Here is a 22,864-nt window from a genome sequence, read left to right on the forward strand (position 1 = left end):
ATTGGCTTCCTGTTAAGTCCAGAATTGAATTCAAAATCCTGCTCCTCACATACAAGGTCTTAAATAATCAGGCCCCAACTTATCTTAATGACCTTGTAGTACCATATCACCCTATTAGAGCACTTCGCTCTCGCTCTGCAGGCCTACTTGTTGTTCCTAGAGTATTTAAAAGTAGAATGGGAGGGAGAGCCTTCAGTTTTCAGGCCCCTCTTCTGTGGAACCAGCTTCCAGTTTGGATTCGGGAGACAGACACTATCTCTACTTTTAAGATTAGGCTTAAAACTTTCCTTTTTGCTAAAGCATATAGTTAGGGCTGGACCAGGTAACCCTGAATCCTCCCTTAGTTATGCTGCAATAGATGTAGGCTGCCGGGGGATTCCCATGATAATTACAACTACACATGTTTCTTTTCCAACTATTTATTTATGAGTGACTTATGTATGTATGTATGTGTGAAAGATGATAGAAGAGACTCTCAAGCTTCACTACAGGATTTCTGAATAAAACGGGCTCTTCAGATGTGCTATCTACTGTACAATGTAAAGCACCTTGATGGCGACTTTTGTTGTGATTTGGCGATATATAAATAAAATTGAATTGAATTCAGTTCTGAATGATTTTTGTTCTAACGTTTGTTCTGCTCTTTTACTATTTAACCTGTTATGTTGGTTTCCAGGAACACCAATTATGCTCCTGGGTTAATTTGACCTGATCCTCCCTCGCTGGTGTCTGGTTTTCTTTTCTGTGCCTCTTTGCTGACTTTAAGAACGCCCATTTAGGATAGCGGCACGTTTTGAGTGCTTCCTTTACATGTGTGTGTTCCTTCATTTATAAGAAGAGAGGGAGGATAAGAAGGACAGACGCAACAACATTGTCATCCCTTATGTAGCCGGTGTATCAGAAAAACTCAGGAGAGTTTTCTCCAAGCATTTCAGACCCAGCAACACGCTCAGACAGAAACTGGTTCACCCGAAAGATAAAACGCCAAAACACAGACTTAACAATGTGGTGTATGCTGTACAGTGCAGCGAGAAATGCCCAGACCTCTATATTGGAGAGACCAAACAGCCACTTCACAAGCGCATGGCACAACACAGAAGAGCCACCTCCACAGGACAAGACTCAGCTGTCCATCTGCATCTTAAGGATAAAGGACACTCTTTTGAGGATGCTAATGTTCACATTTTTGACAGAGAGGACAGATGGTTTGAAAGAGGAGTGAAAGAAGCCATCTATGTCCACTTTGAGCGACCATCTTTGAACAGAGGCGGGGGTTTACGACACCAACTCTCTGCCATCTATAATCCCGTTTTGAGATCCCTTCCCAGACGCCTTAACGCCCACTCACATCCTGGGCCATCTGATCTCAGGAATTCGCATGATAAGGTGGGGCCAGGTTTCACAATGAACTCACCCGAAACTCTGGCTGATTGGGATCCACACCCAGTTTCACACCTTGGCTCAGGCGATTAGAGGATCAACCTTTTGTCCCTCTGTGGGGGGACACTCCCACTAGGTTTATATCTGGGACTCTCCACCATTTGACCTTAGAACTGAAGAAGCTTCTCGGATGAGAGGTGAAACGTCTTCAAGCAACTTAAAGAAGTCCAGACGCTTTTCTTTGCAAGCTCCTTTGACTACGATGACCTGGATGACTGAGAACCTTCACAGACTTAAATACTCTAGGATCTGCTGAGACACAGTTTGTAAATTTGCTTTGTAGAAGTTTCTCACTATTAACATGTTTGAGGTTTAATTGAGTAGAAATAACTGCAGGAAATGACTAAAATGCAGCAGGTTTGCAACGATTTCTTTAGACTATTCTTTCACTGATTGTAAAACTGAAATATTATATGTTACACAGTGAGGGAAACATCAGACTTCACTCTATCTTAATTAAAGTAATTGTTTGATTATCTCTTGCCAACATCATGCACATGCAGACAGCAACTTTTCAAAATGGCCCCCAATCCATTTCCTGCTCCCTTTAAATACTCTAAAGACACACTTTCTTAATACAGATTGGCCTATAAAAGAGCTGCAATTGAGGCAGGCTTCCTCTTTACTGGGAAAACAAGATGGCCACCACAAAGGTAACCTGCAACACTTTGTTACTTAAATGCTTCCCAACATTACTCACTAACCCCCCTTTCTGGCTGACACATCTCCGGCAAACGGGAAAGATAGTCGGCAATAAGATTGTTCTTACCCAGACAATGCTGGACGGTGAACTGGTATGGCTGGAGGGCTAGGCACCAGCGCAGTATCCTCGCATTCTGGTGTTGCTTGGAGTGTGCAAATGTTTTCTAATCAGTATGTCTTTTTTTCTTTTGCTAGATATGTTGATGCCAGGTCTCCTGAACATGAGATTTTTAATCTCAATGAGATTTTTTACCTGGATAAATAAAAGACAAATAAAAAAAAAATGTTCTTTAGTTGAGAGATGAGAAAGTGATCTGTTTTCAAAGAGATTATTTTTCATCTTTAATGTTTGCTCAGAATTATAACCTCCCTTTCCTGTAAAACGTGTTGAGTGAGGAAGAGTTCCTCCCCTCCTGTTGACCTGAAGCCAGAACCGTTGAGCTTCAAATCTCTTCACCTTGAGAGCATGGAGCGAGCACGACTGCTGTCGCACTGCTGTGCTTTGTTGTTTCTCCACTCCTCCCTGACTGCTGCTGCAGGTGAGTTTTTTTACTGTACTTAAGTAGAATTTTCATGTAGCTGTACCAACAGAGCTTTTTCAATTCAATTCAATTTTATTTATATAGCGCTAAATCACAAAAAAAGTCACCTCAAGGCGCTTCATAGATACAGAGAAAAACCCAACAATCATATGACCCCCTATGAGCAAGCACTTTGAAAACAGTGGGAAGGAAAAACTCCCTTTTAACAGGAAGAAACCTCCGGCAGAACCAGGCTCAGGGAGGGGCGGCCATCTGCTGCGACCGGTTGGGGTGAGAGAACGAAAACAGGATAAAGACATGCTGTGGAAGAGAGACAGAGGTTAATAACAGATATTATTCAATGCAGAGAGGTCTATTAATACATAGTGAGTGAGAAAGGTGACTGGAAAGGAAAAACTCAATGCATCATGGGAATCCCCCGGCAGCCTACATCTATTGCAGCATAACTAAGGGAGGATTCAGGATCACCTGGTCCAGCCCTAACTATATGCTTTAGCAAAAAGGAAAGTTTTAAGCCTAATCTTAAAAGTAGAGATAGTGTCTGTCTCCCGAATCCAAACTGGAAGCTGGTTCCACAGAAGAGGGGCCTGAAAACTGAAGGCTCTGCCTCCCATTCTACTTTTAAATACTCTAGGAACAACAAGTAGGCCTGCAGAGCGAGAGCGAAGTGCTCTAATAGGGTGATATGGTCCTACAAGGTCATTAAGATAAGATGGGGCCTGATTATTTAAGACCTTGTATGTGAGGAGCAGGATTTTGAATTCAATTCTGGATTTAACAGGAAGCCAATGAAGGGAAGCCAAAACAGGAGAAATATGCTCTCTCTTTCTAGTCCCTGTCAGGACTCTTGCTGCAGCATTTTGGATTAACTGAAGGCTTTTCAGCGAGTTTTTTGGACATCCTGATAATAATGAATTACAGTAGTCCAGCCTGGAAGTAATAAATGCATGAACTAGTTTTTCAGCGTCACTCTGAGACAGGATATTTCTAATTTTAGAGATGTTGCGCAAATGGAAGAAAGCAGTCTTACATATTTGTTTAATATGTGCGTTGAAGGACATGTCCTGGTCAAAAATGACTCCAAGGTTCCTCACAGTGTTACTGGAGGCCAAGGTAATGCCATCCAGGGTAAGAATCTGGTTAGATACCATATTTCTAAGATTTTCAGGGCCGAGTACAATAACCTCAGTTTTATCAGAATTAAGAAGCAGAAAGTTAGTGGCCATCCAGGTCTTTATGTCTTTAAGACATTCCTTTTTTTTTTGTGTGTCCCGTTTGGATCTATAGCCATCAGAATTGTTGTCTTAAGGCCAAGAAAGATGCCAAGCAGATTTATTTTACCAAGTGGATCGTCATGGCCTTGCCATATTGGTCCATTTGATTGACCTTTATTATAATTATGAATTTATTTTATTTTCAGTTGCTACAAACGGGACAGACATGACTGGAGGATAGGACAGGGAGAAAGAATGAAAGAAAGAGAGGGAGAGAAAGAAAACCAAATGGGAGAAGAGATGGTGAGAAGGGGGGGAAGAAAGAAAAAAAAAAAAAAAGAACAAAACTCCTGGGTCACCTGTATGGAGAAAAAAAACAGAAGAGAAAGCAAACAACAAAGAGCAACATAATAAATAAAAAAAAACGGCACCATCACAATAAACTAGCTAGCAGTAGATATCAGTAGATACTAAATAATAAACGATATTGTGCAGCACGCAAGATAGACAGCGCACAATGTGCTTTGAGGCAGCAGCCAATAAAGCTGTAGTCCGCGTCTGTGAATACCCGTGTGTACACCTGTGTGTCTTTAAGACATTCCTGCAGTTTAACTAATTGGTGTGTGTTATCTGGCTTCATGGACAGATAGAGCCGGGTGTCATCTGCATAGCAGTGAAAATGTATGCTATGTCTTCTAATGATGCTGCCTAAGGGAAGCATGTATAATGTAAACAGAATTGGTCCTAGCACTGAACCCTGTGGAACTCCATAATTAACCTCAGTGTGTGAAGAGGACTCTCCATTTACATGCACAAATTGGAGTCTATTAGATAGATATGATACAAACCACTGCAGCGCAGTACCTGTAATACCTACAGCATGTTCTAATCGCTCTAATAGGATATTATGGTCAACAGTATCGAATGCAGCACTAAGATCTAGCAGGACAAGCACAGAGATGAGTCCACTGTCAGAGGCCATAAGAAGATCATTTGTAACCTTCACCAAAGCTGTTTCTGTGCTGTGATGAGCTCTGAAACCTGACTGAAACTCTTCAAATAAACCATTCCTCTGCAGATGATCTGTTAGCTGTTTGACAACTACTCTTTCAAGGATTTTTGATATGAAAGGAAGGTTGGAGATTGGCCTATAATTAGCTAAGACTGCTGGGTCTAGAGATGGCTTTTTGAGTAAAGGTTTAACTACAGCCAGCTTGAAGGCCTGTGGTACATAGCCGATCATTAGAGATAGGTTGATCATATTTAAGATCGAAGAATTAATTAATGGCAGGACTTCTTTGAGCAGTTTTGTAGGAATGGGGTCTAAAAGACACGTTGATGGTTTGGAGGAAGTAATTATTAAAGTTAACTCAGAAAGATCAATTGGAGAAAAAGAGTCTAACTTAACATCAATGGTACTAAGAGTAGCTGTAGATAATATTACATCTGTGGGATGATTATTGGTAATTTTTTCTCTAATGATAAGAATTTTATTTGTGAAGAAGTTCATGAAGTCATTACTAGTTAACGTTAAAGGGATTGTTGGCTCAAAAGAGCTCTGACTTTTTGTCAGCCTGGCTACAGTGCTGAAGAGAAACCTGGGGTTGTTCTTATTTTCTTCAATCAGTGATGAATAGTAAGATGTTCTGGCTTTGCGGAGGGCTTTCTTATAAAGCAACAAACTATTTCTCCAGGCTAAATGATGATCCTGTAGATTTGTGACACGCCATTTCCTCTCCAGATTACGAGTCCTCTGCTTTAGGGTATGTGTTAGAGAATTATACCACGGAGTCAGGTACTTCTGATTGGAGACTTTAGTTTTCACTGGAGCTACAGTATCCAGAGTCGTACGTAGTGAGAAGGTAAAATTATTAACAAGATAATCGACCTCTGTTGGGGTAGCGTTCAGATAGCTGCTCTGCTCTATGTTGGTACAGGGCATTGGAGATGATAACAGTGGGTGGATTATATTCTTAAACTTAGTTACAGCGCTTTCAGAAAGACATCTACTTTGATAAAGTCTACTCTTCACCGCTGTGTAATCAATTATTGTAAATGTAAATGTTATCAGGAAATGATCAGACAGGAGAGGGTTTTCAGGAAACACTGTTAAATGTTCAGTTTCTATGCCATATGTTAAAACAAGATCTAGAGTGTGATTAAAGTGGTGGGTGGGTTCTTTTACATTTTGAGAGAAACCAATTGAGTCTAATAACAGATTAAATGCCATGTTGAGGCTGTCATTTTTAGCATCGACATGGATGTTAAAATCACCAACAATAATTATTTTATCTGAGCTCAGAACTAAATCAGATATAAAGTCTGAGAAATCAGACAGAAACTCTGTGTAAGGCCCAGGTGGACGATAGATGATCACAAGTAAGACTGGTTTCTGAGTTTCACAGCTGGGGTGGACAATGTTAAGCATCAGGCTTAAAAGTCTGTCTTGGTCTTTCATTAATTAATAGGCTGGTGTGAAAAATTGCTGCCACACCGCCCCCTCGGCCTGTGCTTTGAGATTTCTGGTAGTTAGAATGACTTGGGGGTGTTGATTCATTTAAACTAACATAATCATCCTGCTGCAACCAGGTTTCTGTAAGGCAGAGTAAATCAATTTGTTGATCAATCATTAAGTCATGTACTAACAGAGACTTGGAGGAGAGAGACCTAATATTTAATAATCCACATTTCACTGTTTTACTCTTTGGTTCAGATGTGGATACTGTATTGTTCTTTCTTTGTGATTGTTTATGTTTAAGTTGTTTGTTGCTGGTTTTTATTTTGTTTTTTGTCTTTTTGGAAGCTGACACAGTCTCTATGGAGATGGGTTTTTGGGGGGGTAGCAGGAGGAGAGAAGCTGCAGAGAGGCGTGTAAGACTGCAACTCTGCTTTCTGGTCCCAACTCTGGATAGTCATATTTTGGGGGGTTTAATAAATTTGTCCATATTTCTAGAAATGAGAGCTGCTCCATCCAAAGTGGGATGGATGCCGTCTCTCCTAACAAGACCAGGTTTCCTCCAGTAGGTTTGCCAATTATCTATGAAGCCCACATCATTTCTGGGACACCACTCAGACAGCCAGCAATTTAAGGAGAACATGCGGCTAAACATGTCACTCCTGGTCTGATTGGGGAGGGGACCAGAGAAAACTACAGAGTCGGACATTGTTTTGGCAAAGTTGCACACGGATTCAATATTGATTTTAGTGACCTCCGATTGGCGTAACCGGGTGTCATTACTGCCGACGTGAATTATGATCTTACTGAATTTACGTTTACCCTTAGCCAGCAGTTTTAAATTTCCTTCAATGTCGCCTGCTCTGGCCCCTGGAAGTTAATTGACTATGGTTGCCGGTGTCTCTAGCTTCACATGTCTGAGAACAGAATCGCCAATTACCAGAGTTTGACCCCCGGCGGGTGTGTCGCCGAGTGGGGAAAAACGGTTAGACACATGAACGGGTTGGTGCTGTACCTGGGGCTTCTGTTTAGGACTATGCTTCCTCCTCACCGTTACCCAGCCGCGCTCTTTCCCCAGCTGCTTGGGGTCTGCCGGGGAACAGCTAGCGGGGCCTACGCTATCTTCGGCTGCACCAGCTACAGGGGCCTGGCTAGCTATGGGTGAATGAAGCACGTGAAGATTATACTATGAAAGAAGAATGTATTTAAAAGTTGTTAATTAAATTGCTAAGCAAATAAGCTACTCAGAAACACCACTGTGTTTGAGCAGGAACAGGAAGTGATACTCTACCGCAGAGCGAGCGAACACCAAGTGACAGCGCGAATTATTATTGCGTGCAAAGAGAGTAAAGAGGCTAAAGCATTACATTTATGTATCATTTATATAGTTGTACTCAGAGGTTAAGTATCTGTACTTTTACATAGTAAATCATTTCTGCACTGTTGCTATCTGTGTGTGTGTGTCATTTCAGTTGTTGTCAGTAATTGACTGATTAATGTGTATGTCACTTAACCCTTTAGAGCCGGTAGGAGCGGACACGCTCCATTTTGCGTAACTATTTTTAAATCCCGGTAGCACTGCAACCACGTGAGCTAGCGCAATAATTTTTTTTGCATATGAAACCCGAGGATTTGTACTTACATCTTATGCCATCAGCCTGTCCTAGGTCACGGCTTCCTTCCACATAAAGCTTTGCAAAAACTGCATAAAAAGCGCTTGCAGGAGCAAAAACATAATATTCCAGAAACACGCTTTGCCGATCCGATCAGCTGTTTGTAACACTTCCTATATCCATGAGCGCGAACTATCACATGACCGCATGACCTGCCCGAAACCGGAAGTGACGTCATTTTGCGGAAATGTAGTTTTTTTTTACCATCGTGGCCTCATGAGCTTATACTTGTGTTTTTAAAAGTTATGTTTGACTTCATGACTTTCTGTGTCGTTTCTGGGATGCTTAGGACTCATATTGCACTGCTGGAAATATTTTATTTTGATGCATATGCTGTTATTTTGCAAATTTGCACTATAATATATTTTTTTCGTTTTTCCTGTAGAATATGAAAATTGGTGTATCTCAAAAATAAAACTATGAAGACACTTAAAATAAATTTCCTTTGGTGGGAAACTAGTTTGTGCAACTTTTTTGTATTCACAGTGTTGAGGGATAAGCCTCTTAAATTTCTCTAACTAGAAATATATGTTAAAAAAACAAAAACGATTTTAAATTTTTTGTAGTTTATTGCACTTTTTTGCAATTTATGTAATTACTATGCACTTAATGCAGACATATTATTAAAATTTGGGCGATAATGGTTGTATTGATATATAGCAACTTGAAATGCTCCAAAAAATGGCTCCACAGCATGTAAAAATATACTATAAGCTCTGGCGGACTTGGTTCTATAGTAGGTCTTAAAGGGTTAATCTTGAAGCTGCAGCTTATGTAATTCACTGAGTTAAGACTTTCCAGAATAATATGAGATCATTCATTGGTAGAGTGACTAATAATTATATTTTTTAAGTGACACGTATTTGTTCGTTTCATTAATATAAAATCTTGAAGCAAATGTATCACATACCTTAACAAACACAAAAACACCGACACACGCACACACGCACACACACACACACACATTTACTATAAAGGAACATAGCTTCATTACTGAAAGAGGATACAGGAAGAGGATCTGTGTGTTTTCTCAGCAGAGACATTTAGCAGGAACACGTTATTCAAGGTGCCTGTGACTACATGTTTGTCTTAGGAGCTCCCCAAGGGATTTCCCAAATGGGTTTTTCCTTTTTTAACTCTAACAATTAGGGAGATCCTAACCATGTGACCTCAGATTGTTATATCAGATACCTGTATCACATATTACATGTGGTGATCTGTAATTGCAGAATAACAAAATTTGTCAGCTTAATACACACCGGTTGTCTCTTTTGTCTTGTAGACCTCGTAAACATCACAGCTGAATCTGGACAGAACGTCACTTTGTCATGCAGAGCCAACAACAACAACAACCTCGTCACATTTCTGGAGTGGAGCAAACATGGTCTTAGGAAAGGATATTTACTTTTGTACCGGGATAAGCGGTTTGATCTAGAGAACCAGCATCCATCGTTTAAGAACCGAGTGGAGCTACAGGACAGACAGATGAAGGATGGAGACGTGTCTCTGATTCTGAAAAATGTGATGCTTGATGACCGTGGAAGATACGAGTGTCGTGTTGAGACAAAAATAAATCGCAGGAAGAGAGCGAATCAGGATGACGACCCCTTCATCATCATCGGCCTGAATGTTGTTCCTCCAGGTGAGTGAGCAGAGTTGAGTGTGTGTGTGTGATCAGAGGTGAAGCTGCTTCCTGGTTGTTGATGTTTGTTTCTAAAGATGTTGTTGATGAGACTTTGTAGAAAGCAGCTGGTCTGAGTGATGTGATCAGAGTGCAGCAGATAATGTCTGACAGCAGTTTGAATGGTAAATGGCCTGTATTTATATAGCGCTTTACCAACATCATTGTGAAGTTTGCGGACGACACTACAGTGGTGGGTCTTATCACCAACGGTGATGACACGGCTTACAGGGAGGAGGTCAGCGCCCTGACCCACTGGTGTCAAGACAACCATCTCACCCTCAACGTCGCAAAGACAAAGGAGTTGATAGTGGACTTCCGGAGGTGCAGAGAAGTACTGTCATGGTTCGAATTTGAGGAGAAGACAAACGACTGCATGGTCTCAGTAGATGTCAGAATAGGTGATTTTATTATACATATGTACATATGGGGAAGATGAGCAGCACAAGCCTCTAAGCGCTGATCTCCCCCAAACAACCACGTCCCAAGGTTTTTATTACAATGATGACGTCACACAGTCAGACCTTGCTGGAAATGATAACAGTTTGGGCCTGTTCAGAGAGTTTACCTAATATGGACATCAACTGCTAGTTTTTAGAGAAAAACAAGTGTGTATTACATTTGTGCCTTTTGTGAAAGTATATCTATCAGAAAACTGTCCTCAGACGACCCTCCTTTTCTTACTAAGTGTGTGTGTAAACGTGCATGTGTTATATAAGAGCGTGCATGTTCTTTAAAGGCCTGTGTACGTGCAGAACTGAACATAGAACTAAGGCAGGGTCCAACAGGACCCACAGGCTTCTGAGTGGTTACAGAACTGTGAAACAGCTTTAAGCAAATAACAAGAATAATGCAGAACAACAATAGACTGATTACAGTACTGATAATCTGTGTAGATTAATATTCTAGTCAAAGTAACCCAGATGTGGTTCAAAGATTATTCTGTCAACTGGTTCAACAATGGTAAATGATTAATGATTGATACTTCTGATTATAACTATGATCATAAGAATACAAAGTAAAATATTTCCTGGTCACATTCCTCCTCTTTGGGCTGGCTTGCCAGCCCAACTCACACCAGGATTTGTCTCCAAACCAAACAAACACGTTATGACACTTATCAACCCCAACACCTCCCTTGTTTTCCAATTGTCCCACAACCCAGCTGATCTTTTAGCTTCAGACTCGAGTTTCAGCCTGTCACGCTTCAGGCCACCTTGCCACCTCCTCTTGGAGTGAAGAAACGCCCTCGGATTCTTCTTTCTTCGACTCGCCAGGTAGACTACTGAGCGAGCCAGCCACGTTGCAGAGGATTATTCTGCCTCTGTTTACCACCCGTGTTGTGACTTGGAATACGCCTTTCCCTGAGCTCCCCTCTGCTCATTCACCCTCGTTGGTCTGGTGTTCCTGGATTTCCGCCACCCCTTCATGGTTATTGCTGTGTTAATGGGACCCATCCTTTTGAGGGGACTACCCGGAGCCCAAACGCCATGAGCCTTGGACCCAGGTGGTGTCTCGGCCGTCACTGTGTCTATCTCTGCTGCGAAGGATCCTCACCTATCTGTGACCTCGTCTGGTGTCTGTTCCCTCCTCTGCAAGAGACAGAAAGCCAACACACCTCTCTTTCTACCCCTAATACGCTAATATTGTTATCTACTGACCTTCATAGACTAAGTGCCAGCTCCTTATAAGCACATTTGCAGTGTGTGTATAAAAGTGAACAACAGACATCAAAACAAATTGGGCATTCTTAATTCTAACTTCCATTTAAATGTAGTACTCAAGTTTGTGATCATCTAGTTATGCTCCTCACTGGTTCTCTAAATTGTCAAAAAACCTTTAATTTTGGCATACCTAAATCATTAGGACACAAACGAAATCATCGACCCCTTATATAGCTTTTACCTTATGAGCCTGAGCACAATTCTACAATGAGCAACCACCTGCAATATGTACCAAAAATCCTCATGGTCACACCTGCAATCAAAGACCAGATGCACTTCATATCCGATTTAATTCTTCCTTATCTAAAACCTCCTCAGTTTCAGGTTAGTTTTGATTAGTCACAATTAATAGTTCTAGTTGTATTTGCAATCTCCCCACTGGAAACTGCACAAGAACATTACACATCCTCTCCAAAACACTCTCCCGCCAAGCTGTAACCCTGTGTAAAAACCGTAGTCACCAGTTACATGTTAGGCTCCTTTAATTCCCCATTCACCTAAAAAGCAAATCCGTCAAATCAAACAGCTCATTTACAACCCCCTGTAGATCATAAGAATAATAAAAGATTCAGCAAAACAGACATGTATCATGTTCAGGATTTCTCCAATCATTAAATCACTATTATTGCCGCAATTTATTCTATTCACACTTGGGCAATGTTACTTCACTAGTTTATCACTCAGAGCCCCCTAATGGCCAGTTAGTGAGCTCTAGGTCAAACTGTCCCCAAATTGGTTATTTGTTATTATTACTTGTTTTATTGTTATTCTTTGTTTTCATGTCACTTGTCTGTCTTCTACTGCCCGCATTCTTACCAAAGCAAAGCAAACATTAGCAGCACACTGACCGCAATCAGGCATCCACATTCCAGAGGTGCTATAAAAAGATTCCCTGTCAGAGGAAAACATTAAGAACTGTAACGCTGTAAAGACGAATATATAAATGTTAACGCTGCGCAGTTACCTCTGTAAGCAACACACGACACAAAAATAGCATTTAAAAGTTCACTCATCCTTGAATATTTTGTCATCCTTCTACTCCTGTAAAAAGAAACACACATAAATTCATCCACCCTCTTCTTCTATCTAGGTGGAGGCTAACCTTGAGTCGTAGTCAAGTCTTGTCATCTTTTACCAGTCAGTCCGTTTGTTTTTATTTCCAGTCTTTCATCCGTTCATTCATTCATTCATCCATTCTTTCTTTCTTTGCTGATAGTGGAAAACATCGCCGCATTTAGATTTCCGCCCTCAGCAAAATGACGTCATTTCAAAAAGAAAAACAAGAACTTGAGATCGGATTACCTCGCTGAATCCTTTTTTAGACAGGGACTCTCGTTTCTAATTGTCCCCACAAGTGTTTCCTCCAGAACCCATTTCAATGCGGAGAAACTCACTTACAACAATTTTCTCGCCGACGTGTAATGTTTGTAATTTCCGATGTGCAGATCTGCTTAAAGAAAAGATTCAGAAACAAAAATCAGTGCACTGTTCAAAATATAAAACAAAATAAAATGAAAGATAACAAAAACAAAAATACAACCGCCCGAACAGGGACTTGTCACTGAATATTCCTCCCATCAGTAAAAATGCCAACCTAAACCTACACAGAGTCAAATCAACACCACCTCAACCTTTTCATATTCCTAAACCTATATGTTTTGCGTTCGTGAAACAAAATTGAACCGTTTCCATATTAAGTACTTTGAGCTCTTGAAATATTTTAATTCTCTTAATTCTGCCAATTTATCTCAACACTTATTCAATGACTTTTATTCAACTGCTACTTGGTCACTCAAATTTTACCTGTTCAAATTGCCTAGAGTTCAACAAAGTCTAGATCCCAGTTATCATAAAACTTGAACGGGTGTACGATGATTTACTTACAGTAATTTAGAATCATCACTCAACCCAGCTCTACTACTGGCACTGCGTGACTTTTCTCACCCTGGAAACCAGAATTTAGTACAGAACTTTAATACCTCAGGCAATCGTGTTCAAGGGCTGGCCCCCCTCTTTCTCTTCTTCTTAGTCCATGTGTTCCTCCTTATATTAAATCTCCATCACAATGATGTGGCGCTCTGAAATAAGACTCACACTGTTAATTCATCGTTTTCACTCTGCACCACGGCTGTTTTCTTTTCTGTTTTAGTGTACAGTAAACAATTGAGTCGAGGCCTTAAGCCCCAGATATCTCGCACAGGCATCGTTTTCATAACCAAACCGCTCTGGACCCTGCTCCCCAGACCACACAAATGCCCTCTGGGCTTATTATTATAGCAAATTCTGTATTTGACTTTGTTGTGTGCAGCATTGAGCCTTTGTCAGTAAAGCATTCTTCATTGCAGCAGCCGGAGCATTGTGTGTCACTTTTAGTGAATTGAATCAACATTTTGATTTTGGTGCATGGGTGTGTATCAGTTTTCACTCCCTCAACGAGTGCATAAGTGTTCATGTGTGTGTTTCTCTTCATTCTAAGTCGGCGCCTGCAGAAGTGTGTGTCTGTGTGTTGGTGTATGTTTGTGTTCATCACCTTCCTGTTCTGTCGTTTAAGTAAACCAGCGGCCTGAAGCCTGCCCTGGGGTCCTGCCCTCCTCTTTGGGTCTGGTTGCATCCGTTGTTGCAGCTGCCTGTATCTTCTCCTTGTAACTTGACCCTTTTGCTTCTGTAGGTCTTTCAGGGTTTGCTCCTGCTGTTGGAGCTTTGCGTCAGGTCTGACGACCTCCTGCTCCAGCAAGCTTCCGCCTGATTTCAAGTCCTTTACGTCAAACTACAAGTCTGACTGATGAGTTCAACTAGCAACCAGCTCCTCCGGAGCCGTGCTCAGTTTCTGCTCTGATGCCTTGAGCTCTTACTGAGGGCAAAAACCTCAGAGTCTTTTCCTTCCACGTCAGATTGGAGTCTGTTTATGTTGTCCTTACTTTGCTCCACGGCCTTCTGCAGCTCTGCTGTTCGGCTCTTCTCAGAGGTCAGCATTCTTTTGCTCAACCTCCCTTTTCCTCCGGGCTTAATGCGCTTCTCGTCACAGCTCTGTCAGCTGAAGCTTTAACATTCTCCTTCTGCAGCACTGTTGACATCCTCAAGTTGTTATCGTGAGTCCAGCTGCTGTGGCCTTCAGGGGTCAAAGGGTCAAATATGATAGCGGAGGGGACAACGATGGTAGAGGGGAGGGTAGGAGTCCAGGTCAGCTTCGGCTTTCAGAAAAAACAAAAACAAAACAACCACAGGCGAACAGGAAAATGATGTTGTGTTGGCTGTGTTTTCCAGAGAGGGGAGAAACAACGGGGCCTCCTCTCCCCCCTTTTTTGTTTTTTCTCACCATATAATCAATTCATAACCCCCCAAGTTGGCAGGACAACACAGGTACGTGTTAAAATTCTTAAAATCATGTTCAAAAACCTAAAAAGGAATTTTCTGTCATTCAGTAATCATTTGTCTTAAGCAATCAACAAAAGCATGTCACAATTTAACACTTTTAACCACTAAATTTGTCGTGTCCTCACTGGATGGTCAGACCAGTGTCTTTTCCTTTGAAGTTAAGTTGTTGTCCTGCAACCCAGAGAGTGTATTTATCAGTTGTGGATAAACTATATCATTTAAAAACAGGTGTATGTTAAGTGTCGCTACTTTAACCTTGCTTGTACGTGCACATGTATGTAAGCTGTTTCTTCATTGCATGTGTGGGTGCGTCTGTATGTGGGTTAATTTAACTTTTTCTCAAACGAGGCATTTCTCTAACACGCACATGTGTCTGTTCCACACACTTCTCATACCTTTCTCTGGTCGTGTGTGGTTTTATTTGTTTCAGTCATTTACCAGGAACATCTTTTCCTTTTTTCCATGTCTTCCGCCAGAGGTTAACACTGGTGAGATTCAGGGACACAGCACCAGGAGCAGTTCAGCGAGAAAAACACGCCTAAAACTTCATTCTTTCTTTTTCCCGGGTGGGGTGGGGACAACTCTGGTGTCCAGCCGTGAATTTTTAGCCAAAGCTTGGCCTGTCTTCTGCTGCCGTACTCAGGTTTCCAGATTAAGAAAAACCACCTGTATGAAGACACTAAACATACATTTAGTATTTGTATAAACATAACTGCCTAAATTATTAAACTCTTGAGGAGGGTTGATTTAACTCTTTACTAACTTTAAACCCCATAAATAAAAATTTCATATGTTCTTGACTGCAAACACAAAAACTGCTTGATGTTGTTACTAATTATTTTCCTCCACAACACTCCAAATCATGTTTTCTCTTGTGTCCAGCAGGGGAAGAAGATGACCTCCCCTATCATTGCTCCCCCTCTTGGAGACAATTTCCCACTCACAAACTCCTATGCATCAATTTAAACATGCGAAGCCAGCAAAAATTCACACTCATACCCCTACAGCAAAGCTTTAACATAACAATAATCCAACTCCTCCCTTAAACGGGAGAAATCACCCTGAATCAGCCAACTCCCTTCTATATAAAACGTCAAACAAAAAATAAACCACAGACATTTCTACACTTCTGTGCCTTCCACGCAGCACAATAGGCAGAAAAACACCGATTAATCACAGTCTATTCAATTTATACTTAACATCACAACAAGAGGAAAACCTGCTCTTTTCACAGCTCTCACAGCTAAAATCACCAGCTCCAAAACCACAGAAACCAATCAGTATAGTCAAAACTCTCACACACAGCCTCTGAAATAATAAAAATCACCACACACTCAGTTACTCTTTTCACTCGCTCCTTCTCACTCCCTTCTTCCTCATTCTTTCCCCATACAGCATACACGCTCGCTCCCGCGGACCCGCTCGGCCCCGCGGGCTCACTCGGCCCCCACCTTTGTTTTCTCACACAGAGACAGAGAGAGAGACCCTTTTCCTTTTTTCTCCAGCACTCATACACACACAGAATCCCCTCTGAGAGAAAGAGGGAGAGGAGAGAAAAGAGTTTTCCTCTCTTGGAGAAATTCAACAGACAGTTTCAGGCTTGACAGAAAGACAGTTTATGGAACTTATTTACACTTTATTCAGACTCACACATAGTTTATGTCTTATGTACACCCGGGCCCGTATAGACGTCGTATGCCAGAAGAGGTTACACCTAAGTTTTTGACTAATTTAAAAGCATCTATAGCCCAGGCCTCGCCTTGCTGATCAATTACACGCCTCGGGGACGCCACCCCGAAAACGGCCCGATTACTAAGTTCTAATTAATTTATAACCGCTTCCCGCAACTGGCAGGGAGCGCCACGTCCGGCCTGGTACCAAACCCACGCCTTCAGCTATACTTAAAACTCACAAGGCAGCCACGTTAAAAGGTCACGGCCGGGTCCGCGACCCTGTCGATCAAAAAATGCAGTATCAGACAATCACCCATTGATTGTCTAGCCTTTTTGACGGGAGTCCGAATCCCCGCGGAAGGCCAACTCCGGGCTAAAACCTAACCACGCGTCCGCGATTAGGGGTCAGTGCCACCTGCTGGACGAACTGCATCCCTAGAAGACCGCGTCTTCCAGTCCTAAATAAAATTTACTTGTTTTAAAAGCCTCACGGTGAGCTCTCAGCCCCCCCGTTTAATTACCTGACGCCCGAGACCGCGTCTCTGCTAATCAATTAAAACAAATACCCTACACTAACCAGGTGACTGCTGGCATCCAGCCACCCACATCGGTTTTCCACACACCTTAAACCGTATTATTTTAACCTCATATAACCTCTTAACTCAAAATTCGCTCCCCCAATAAACAGCTATGACTCTTATCAGTAAAATATTCCCCAAACATCTAACACTAATTACCCCAAAATCACCACGGACCGAACAGAAGCTCCACTGAGTGAACCTTTAATTTAGCACCTAATTTCCAATTGGGCACCTTTGGAGATCCATCAACAGGCGGTGCTTACCTCTCATATTTCGGGGCCCATCACTCAGTGTAGCTCCCGGCTGTCCGTCTGACACCACTAGACCGTCAGCCAAGCTCCTTAAAATATCCCTCCTCAAACCGGGTTATTCGGCACCAGATTGTCATGGTTCGAATTTGAGGAGAAGACAAACGACTGCATGGTCTCAGTAGATGTCAGAATAGGTGATTTTATTATACATATGTACATATGGGGAAGATGAGCAGCACAAGCCTCTAAGCGCTGATCTCCCCCAAACAACCACGTCCCAAGGTTTTTATTACAATGATGACGTCACACAGTCAGACCTTACTGGAAATGATAACAGTTTGGGCCTGTTCAGAGAGTTTACCTAATATGGACATCAACTGCTAGTTTTTAAAGAAAAACAAGTGTGTATTACATTTGTGCCTTTTGTGAAAGTATATCTATCAGAAAACTGTCCTCAGACGACCCTCCTCTTCTTACTAAGTGTGTGTGTAAACGTGCATGTGTCATATAAGAGCGTGCATGTACTTTAAAGGCCTGTGTACGTGCAGAACTGAACATAGAACTAAGGCAGGGTCCAACAGGACCCACAGGCTTCTGAGTGGTTACAGAACTGTGAAACCGCTTTAAGCAAATAACAAGAATAATGCAGAACAACAATAGACTGATTACAGTACTGATAATCTGTGTAGATTAATATTCTAGTCAAAGTAACCCAGATGTGGTTCAAAGATTATTCTGTCAACTGGTTCAACAATGGTAAATGATTAATGATTGATACTTCTGATTATAACTGTGATCATAAGAATACAAAATAAAATATCTCCTGGTCACAGTACACACCCCCATCACCATCAACGGCACTGCTGTGGAGAGAGTGAGCAGCTTCCAGTTCCTTGGTGTACATCTGGCTGAGGATCTTACGTGGTCAGTACACACAAACAAAACAGTGAAGAAGGCGCAGCAGCGCCTCTTCTTTCTCAGGAGACTGAAAAGATTCGGCATGAGCCCCCGCATCCTCAGGACCTTCTATCACTGTGCCATTGAGAGCATCCTCACTGGATGCATCACCACCTGGTATGGCAACAGCACCGCCTACAACTGCAAAGCTCTCCAGCGAGTAGTGCGGTGCTCTGAACGGATAATTGGAGTTGAGCTTCCCTCCCTCCAAGACATCTACAGGAAGCGGTGCCTGAGGAAAGCGGGGAGGATCATCAAGGACTCCAGTCACCCCAGCCATAAACTGTTCAGACTGCTTCCATCAGGAAGGAGGTTCTGCAGCATCCGGTCCTGTACTAGCAGACTGAGAGGCAGCTTCTTCCACCAGGCCATCAGACTGCTGAACACGTCATAGACACTCAGCTTCACTACTGGAACTTCAACATTATGCACTACACACTATACGGTTATATATGGTTATTGAATTTCCCAGAGGAACCCACCCGAGGGATTAATAATAAAGTTCTATCTTATCTTATACAGTAATGCCACTGTTTTGCACATCTCAACTCTGTATATTTTTATATATTTATTTATTGTTTGCTCTATTTGATTTGTAAAATATGTGTACACACACACACACACACACACACACACACACACACACACACACACACACACACACACACACACACACACACAAACAAACACGTAGAAAACATTTAGTATACACATCCAGAAACGCATATACTATTATATATTGTACATATATTTATTAGTTTCAGATGTAGCCATTCTTGTATTTGCTTGTTTACGTTATTGTATTTTGCACAACTCTGTTGCTTGTGAAGCTCGCACACAAGAATTTCACTCATGCTGTACCAATGTACCTGCACATGTGATGTGACAATAAAAGTGATTTGATTTGATTTGATTTGGAGCTCCAAGAGGCAGAGGTGGTTACAGAGGAGGACACGAAGCTCCTAACCCAAGTGCAGCGCCAATCTTCCAATATCCAGTGGCCGACTGGGCCAGGGAGGAGGAGTACTGATGGGACCTAGAGAGACCGCACAGCAGGGGGACGGCAGAACCCATGCTGTCAATGACTGTGGAAGGTGCCGAGCTGCCCTTTCTGGCAGACACTGGAGCAACTTACTCAACACTGAGAACAACACCAAGCGGTGCTACCATTTCTAACCACATGGTCCATGTGATAGGTTTCTCTGGGATCCCAATGACTCTGCCACTCACAGACCCAGCTCTGACCCAGCTGGGCAAACAGACTTTGAAGCACAGATATGTGGTCTCCCCACAAGTCCCTGTGAATCTGATGGGCCGAGATCTGTTCATCAAACTGGGAGCCACCATAATGTGTTCGGCAGATGGATTACTTGTGACTCTGCCAGGAGGAACAAAACTGCCGTGCCTGGAAAAAAGAATCAATACTTGGTTCAAGACTGTGAACAAGCCACAGCCAACATTTACTGGGGACGGCTAGTAGAAGAAGGCATTCTGAGACAATATCAACTTTGGAAACCGTGGATCATGAGTCTTGCCGTGTATCCCCCGCCTAGAGATTCCTACCACGTCACTCTCTTTTATGATAGGGATGACGATGAGGTGTATCGAGAAGACTTCCAGTCTGAGCTTGAAGGTCAGACTTGGAACGTACATTCACAGGATATCTATGTGGGGCCAGAAGGTGTAGCCGCGGGGGTTAAATTAACGGATGAACAACTGCCTTGGTACAATTTGGGACCAGATTCAGCCCCACATATCACATTGGCGGTCCATGAAGGTCATCAGGCGATGGAATTGGGATCGATGGTCAAAAGGGCAATGGATGAGGCTTGGTGGCAAACTACCAAAAATTCCAAATGTCTCATATGCACCAAAATGTAAAACGTACCGTATCACATGTCTGTCTGAAGACGCAGGGATTTTAGAACATCAACAAATATCCAGAACACATGGTAGGGAGAGAACTGATCATCCAGATGCAGTAGCGCAACTTTCAAAATTGCCCAACACTCTTTGGTCCACTGGACCTACAGATGTCGGGCTAGCCGCTTGTTCGCATGTGCTGTTCCACCTGAAGTCGCAGGCACCAATTACACGACCACAGTATAAACAGAGCCATTAATGCCATATTGCGTACCGAAACTGTGCCTGTGCCTAATCCGTACACAGCTCTAACTACGATCACATAGGACCAAAAATGGTTCACATGCATTGATCTAGCTAACGCATTCTTTTGTCTCCCTTTACATGACTCACTTAGGGACATTTTTTCGTTCACATACGGAGGTCGCAAATTCAGATACACACACCTGCCACTAGGCTTTGCCCTGTCCCCTGGCATTTTCAATCAGGTGCTCAAAGAGGCCCTGTCACCTTGTCAGTTGCCTGAAGGGTGTATACTAATACAGTATGTAGATGACTTGCTCATCGCGGCTCCTTCGGCGGTGGCCTGTACAGCAGCATCGCTTGCAGTGCTCAAAAGACTGGCTGAATGTGGCTTCAAAGTAAGTAAAGAAAAACTACAGTTGGTTCGACCAGAAGTCACATTTCTGGGCCGTGTAATCACACATAAATCATTGGGATTAATGAACACACACAGAGACCAAATTTTGACACACCCAAAACCGAGAACGGTAAAAGAACTCCTTTCTTTTCTTGGCCTGACGGGTTACAGCAGACAGTTCATTCCAAACTATGCAGGAAGGACGGCCCCTTTGCGGGACTTGATCAAACAGGTGGGCGTTCGAAACCTTAAGGCTGAACTGCCATGGATGCCCGACACTGAAACTGCGTTCATCATCTCATTGAAACAAGACTTGTCAAGAGCCTCTGATCTGGCTATGCCCAATTATGACGAGCCATTCTACTTAGATGTTTCTGAAACACAAGGAATCGTAAACGAAGTGTTGTTTCAGAAAAAAGAGGGAGGAAGACAGGTACTTATGTATGTCAGCATAAGATTGAACCCAACAGAAGCAAGGCATCCTACATGCACACAGCATGCAGCAGGGGTTGCCAAAATAATACAGAAAACAGCACATGTAGTGAGAGAACACCCACTGAAAGTTCTGACTACACATGGCGTGGTGGCCTACGTGAACTCGCAGGCATTCACTATGATACCACTAACACAACAGAGATTGAGTAAGGTTCTGGAGGCTCCAAATCTGACATTTACACATGAAGGAATCAATATGGCAGATTTAATGGGATCAGGAGAATCCCATGACTGTGTTAAGAAAGCAGAAGTTGAAGGGAAAGTTAGGGATGATTTAAAAGCAGAACCTATTCCTGGAGCTGAGGATTGGTTCACAGATGGCTGTTGTCATCGTGATGAAGAAGGCTTGAAAGCAGGCTACGCCATAGTCTGTAAACAAGGAACTGAATTTGAAGTAAAAGAAGCAGGAAGAATTGAAGGACAACAGTCGGCTCAGAGAGCAGAAGTAATTGCACTCAATTGCAAGTCCGGCCTTGAGACTGGCCAAAGACAAAAGAGTGAACATTTATACTGATTCGGTCTATGCTTTTGGAGCATCCCACGTGGAACTCCCGCAATGGAAAAGAGCGGGTTCAGAACGGCAACAAATGCTCCTATTTGCCATAGGAAGGAAATGGAGGAACTGGAGAGGGCCCTGCATGACCCAAACGAGGTGAGCATTATCAAATGCAAAGGACACTCTCAGGCAAACACCATGGTTGCAAAAGGAAATCAGAAAGCGGACGAAGCCGCAAAGGATGCAGCAGGCTATAAAGGACGACAACAAATGGTGCAGATAACTGCTGAAGAGGAAGCAGGCATCAATATGTTGGAGGAAGCCAGACAGGGGAAGGAGGAGGCATCTCTGGAGGAGAAAGGGGTGTGGCAGAGCAAAGAAGCCCGGAAAGAGGGTGGTCTCTGGAGAGGAACCGATGGACGACCGGTCCTAACCGACAAACTGGCCAGACAAAAGATCACTGAAGCTCATGGCCTTGCCCACGTGGGAGTGGCACAGATGGAGAAAAATCTGTGTCACTGGTGGCACCCAGATCTAACAGCCCAGATAAAAGAAAAAGCCAGAACGTGCCTAATTTGTGGAGCACACAATCCAAAGCCAGTGGTAAAGCCAGAAGCAGGTAAGTTTCTCCTGCCAGAGAGGCCAGGAGAAGAAATTGTGATTGATTTTACTGACATGATTGATGTGGGCCCAGGGGGAGTCAGGTATTTGTTAGTGTGTGTAGATGCTCTGACCGGCTGGCCAGAAGCATGGGCTACTAAGAGGGAGGACGCCAAGAGTGTGATTAAGTGCTTAATCAATCACTACATCCCCAGGCATGGGTTTCCAAGGCGTATTAGATCAGACAATGGAACCCACTTTAAAAATCAAGACCTGGCAGAAGTAGAGAGGATGATGGGAGTAAAACACAGGTTTGGGACAGTGTACCATCCTCAATCTCAAGGGAAGGTAGAGAGAATGAACTTAAATTTGAAAAACAAATTATCTAAAATCTGCGCAGCGACGGGGCTGAATTGGGTCTCAGCCCTACCAATTGCTCTAATGACTATAAGAGGTTCTGTTAATAAGTCTACAGGTTTCACGCCCCATGAGTTGCAGACGG

At 42.7% G+C, this 22,864-nt stretch overlaps 1 long non-coding RNA gene across 1 annotated transcript; it reads right to left on the reverse strand.

Annotated features, from left to right (window-relative positions):
- Window positions 1–13,574: 13,574 nt before the first annotated feature.
- Window positions 13,575–18,145, reverse strand: LOC120730048. The gene is made up of 2 exons (XR_005695041.1): window positions 17,324–18,145; window positions 13,575–16,336 (listed from the first exon to the last, which is right to left on the reverse strand). It is a non-coding gene; the product is annotated as an uncharacterized LOC120730048 (long non-coding RNA).
- Window positions 18,146–22,864: the final 4,719 nt, after the last annotated feature.

This window comes from Simochromis diagramma, unplaced genomic scaffold, assembly GCF_900408965.1.
Source record: "Simochromis diagramma unplaced genomic scaffold, fSimDia1.1 OVJJ01000710.1, whole genome shotgun sequence".
NCBI lineage: Eukaryota > Metazoa > Chordata > Actinopteri > Cichliformes > Cichlidae > Simochromis > Simochromis diagramma.